A 4,943-nucleotide genomic window follows, 5' to 3' on the forward strand; every position below is an offset into this window, starting at 1 on the left:
ATTTCTTCATTAATATTGTTAAAAAACAAGTTGTGATTGATATTTTTTATTTGAAAAGTCAGAAAAAGTTCTTTGCAAATATTTAATGCATTTCAGTATGGTAGAATATTTTCACTTTTTTGCTCGCACAACTTGGTTACCCTATATTTAAAAATCAAATATTTAAAAAAGTGCTTGTCACATTTCACTGAAACTTTGCAAATGCATTCAGTATGTGTGTAGGAAGATACCTGTATAGTTATTTATTTTTTCTAAGACAAAAAGTGACCCTTTAGGTTACAGACCACCAATTCAACCAATGAGCATTTGGAACGTACGCAAAAATAGTCCTACGCAGAAATTACCCCTGTTCCTCATAGTGCTGTGAAAAAAGTTCTCATCTTATTTAAAAAATTGAAACAGTTTCTGAAAGGAAAAACATTTCTGTACATTTTCTAGGTGCATTTTGCTTCTTGTGATGTGAAGCCTAATCTCCATAATGATTTTTAAATATACCCTTATCTTGTGAAAACACTGGGATTTCCCATGCTATTTATAGACCCTTCACTTCCGGTGACCAGTACTGCACTGCAAGTCTGCTAACCCCACATGCCATTCTGAGGATTGTGAGCCGACATATGTAGAATCATGCTGATATATAGTCATCTGCAGGTTAAAGTTAAGGTAAAGTCCAGAGAAGCCATTGAATATTGTGAAATTAGCATAGAAGCCTATGGGAAGTGGAATTAGTGGTTTTTAGCCTATACATGTACATTGTATTCCGACCCGGTATTTTGGGGATCCGTTGTATAATCTTACACGGTACTAAATGTTGTAAAATGTTAAACATAATTAATATTCCATATTGCTACAATCTTGTCTAATGATTTTGATGAAGTGCATTAAATTAATTTTAGAGGACTTTGTCAAATGGTGTAACAATTCCATCACTGACTGCACTTAGGAGCCATTGTCGCACATCGACCCAGACTCGTTGTCAAACTATACCCCCACTGAACGTTGACAGCCAAAGACTGCAATCGACAGCCCATATTTTTGAAGAAGCTATATATCATCGACTACGCATGGGCAACAGGAATTACACTTTCCATGTAAATTTCGATTTCTATGTTTTAGGCATTGTTTTAATGCCGACACGGAGGTTATATTACACTCTCCAGAAGTTTTTGAGAGGTTGCCATTAAGTCAAAGTTGGTACTATCGAATTGATGAAAATGGAATGGACCAAAAACTGAAGTTTCCTATCAAACTGGTACCAAAGCTCAAGACAAGGAAGACTTATATTCATAATGAAGGAGAGATTGTTGAGCAATTAAAGCCAATAGAGACAATCCGAATAAGTGCTCCAACTTGCAATATCTGTTAAGCCGGAATAATTTGAAAAAACTGTATATATGTGAACATTTTACATGCGTATGTGTTTAAAATTTCTGACTATCTGTCAACATATGATAAGGAGAGATGTGACCAATCCATTTCTGTTGGATGTATATCACCCGTCCTTGGGCACAAGTTTTTTGTAAAGACAGAATTATCTTAAGCTTAGATATAAAATATCCCTTCCTAAGGATACTACAAAAATGCAGATTGAACTATCCTGTTCTAAATTTTATAAACATACTAAATTCACAACTTGGTACTATATCTTTGAAATAAACCAAACGACTAGAAGAACTAATTTGCGTTATTACCTATGAAGTAGTTGGACAGTATAAAAAGTTTAGCGCAGAATACTCCAGCAGTGTTAGAGGTTGTCTGGCAAGCTATTTTTTGACTTGGTGCCATCCTAACCTCTAGCATCTGACATTTTGAAAGCCTCCGCAAATATTAATAAGCAAAACACGTGTTTTAAAATACTTTATGTTTTTTTTTATTTACATAAAAGAAGTTTAACCTACCGGAAATCAAGCGATAAAAATCCTATTTTTTATTTGTTAAATACCTATAAAACATTTGTAATGAAGAGTTATCAAAGTGACCAGCCAATTTTAATTAGGTCACTAATTTTACGGAATACTATATATTTTTGACAAAACGAACTTAAAATTAGTAAATTTAATATGTTCTTTTCGCAAAGTTTAAAATCCGTAATTTTATCAACCGGAATTGCACATTCAAAAAGCTAAAAACCAAATGTAAAGATCATTTAATCTGCTTTTACAAAGGATTTCCAGGATTGCTGGATTTCCTAATCCAGTAGGTCATTTGTTTTTCTTCAGTTTAATCATCTTCTCCCGTGTTATGGTAAAGAAACTCTATAAAATGTTTTAATGGTTTATATTTTATTATAATTCTGCCGATTTCAAGGAACATCGGGACGAGCGGTATGCAATATGGCGCTCGGAAGTATGCATTTGCCGTTTTTTATTTCTTCATACGGATCCCTTAGAAAATTCAGTGGACAACTGACATAGAAAAAATGACAATATAACAAAGTTTCGTCATTTGAAAACTAACCATCATGATTGTACCATTGACGCCATGAAAGCACAGAAAAGAATCGAGCATCGACAAATTTAGAGCGTTTGCGTCGAATGTACACGAAAATAAACGATGATTGCTGGGATCACGGAAAAGCGGGCATGGATGCCAGTAAGAAAAGACGAAATTTAGGTGAAATTCAAAGATCTGACTTAATGACACCTGTTGTCTTGTTATACTGAATGAACAGATAGATATAGATATTTACATTTTATTTATTTAGATATACACATGTTTTTACTCGAGCTTTTATTCATGGATCATTACGTAATTTTGTTAATAAATAATAAACCATGCTATGCAAACTGCACAATGTGTTGGTACCATGTCATATCCTACGAAAAGAAATATATAGCAAAAGTAATGGAGGGAGTATGGTTTCATAACCAATCTTGATAATTTTAGACATTGTTAGAATCTCTTTATAATTAATTATTTCAACTATTATCAAAACTTTTTTTTTATATTTCGCAATTTGTAAATGTTAGAACCGAACTTTCAGCCTGCTTTAACGGTATATAAATTTCCCAAAATATTTTTTTTATTAGTAATTGTCATAATATATTTATCTTCATTTGAATTTTCATGAACTTAAAATACGTTGGACCATAGACCTGTATGGCATGCTTGATAGGTATATTTATAAAATCAATAATATGTCGTTGCATTTTCTTAACCAGTCACCGGCCCACCTGCCTGTTTATTTTGCATGGTCCTTCCGATCGAAAACGTTCGAAAGAACCCCAAAACTGATCAATACCAGAAGCTGGCTCAACAAAAATATAGAAAACAGAAAAAAAAGAAATATTCCCCCTCCAAATACAAAAGTGTATGAATATTGTTTACATGTGTGAGTAATTTGCCTCCATGCTGTCAGTTAGCAGAAAAGGTAAAAATATGGATTTTCAGTGTTATTTATTCAAGTAAATTTTATGAAGAATTTCTACAATCATATGGTACCATTAGCATAATGATTTTGAAAGCCTTATTTTCCCAACTTTGCAATGTTATGCAACTTTAAGATGTCATTTGTCCTGGGAATTCACAGTGAAACTTTGAAAATTACATTTTTAACATGTAAAGTAATGGGAATTTTAGTTTTTATTATTATTATTATTATTATTATTATTATTACAAGAAATAAAGGTGACCCATCATTTTCTTTTTGAAATAAGAAATGATGTCATTTGTTTTTCTTTATACAATTTTTTAAGAAATTTTATCTACCATGTGCAGTTAAACTGAAAATTCCGTACAGAATATGTATAAAAATGTAACAAAAATCACCTATATTTAGGCTTAATTATCTTGAAATTAAGTCCGGTGACTGCCAATATTTCTTTTTTTTTCAAATTTTACGGTATGTTCGTTCAGTGTCATATTTGAGAAAAATAAGAAAAGGTATGATCTACCTTAAGTATAAAAAAATTATCGCAATTCAAAACTATCACATTGACTACAGGAAATTCAGCATTAAATCTTTTTTATATGCCTTACTTTACTCTTACAACTTTAGAGGTTGGAATTCCGTACCTCCAAGGAGTTAACTATAGAAGGATTCGCATCTCGTAAATTATCGCAACATCTCGCGTAGGGAGATTTCAGTATACTAGCCTCAGCTAGCCGCCGATACAGTCAAAATTATGTCATATAAAACATTGATATCACAAAAGCAGTGGAAGCTACAGCTATAAATATCCTTATAGACATTTTAGGCATTAAAAGGGCACGCTCTGCATCAACGTAATGCATCATGGGTAATATAGCTGTATCTCGTCCCACGCAACATATTTATAATCGTGCTATGTAAAATTGCGCGAGATTACAATCCTTGCTATATATAAACCCTTCGTTCCTCCATTAGATGGCACAAAGTCAGAAAATAGCTTGCCAGAGAACATCTAGCATTGCTGGAGTATGCCTTGCATCTGCTTATACATGTACTCAATAATACATGAGCAAAGTGTGTTTGATTAATTGATTATGATGACGTTCAATCACTCAAGATAGTTGGGTAGTTACATCAGTTGCAAATAAGGGTAATGGCAACAAAATTACCGAACATTTTTCCGATCACAGGCATTAATTTCACAAAAAAAAAATTATGGTGACCATCATTTTTTTATATGAAACAAATGCCCGTGATTCCGATCCGTAATCAAGTCAAGTCCAGAATAAAAGCAGAGCTAGCTGCAAATAAGGGTAACAACAAAATAACCGAACACTATTCGGTCCATAATAAAAGTTAAGTCCAAAAAAAGAGCCTAAAATTCAATGTTAACATGAAATTTGATTTAAAACATGAAAATTATCTTTCAGTTCTTATGTAGATGAAATCATTTATTTCATATTGGATCAGTAAAGATTTTAGACCGTTGTTATATCGAAATTATTTTTACAGTGGTATTCAACACTTTTCAGCGATACCATTTCCGGTTCTAATACCCAATCAAAATTCCCCA

General features: G+C 32.6%; 1 protein-coding gene across 1 annotated transcript in view; it reads right to left on the reverse strand.

Annotated features, from left to right (window-relative positions):
- LOC148624314 (integrin beta-like protein C) overlaps window positions 1–4,943 on the reverse strand; it is a 269,209-nt gene that overhangs the window by 58,698 nt on the left and 205,568 nt on the right. The gene's annotated exons all lie outside the window — the stretch shown is intronic.

Source organism: Perna viridis, chromosome 2 (genome assembly GCF_037379345.1).
Source record: "Perna viridis isolate PV_CMFRI_1.1 ecotype Kerala chromosome 2, ASM3737934v1, whole genome shotgun sequence".
Lineage (NCBI taxonomy): Eukaryota > Metazoa > Mollusca > Bivalvia > Mytilida > Mytilidae > Perna > Perna viridis.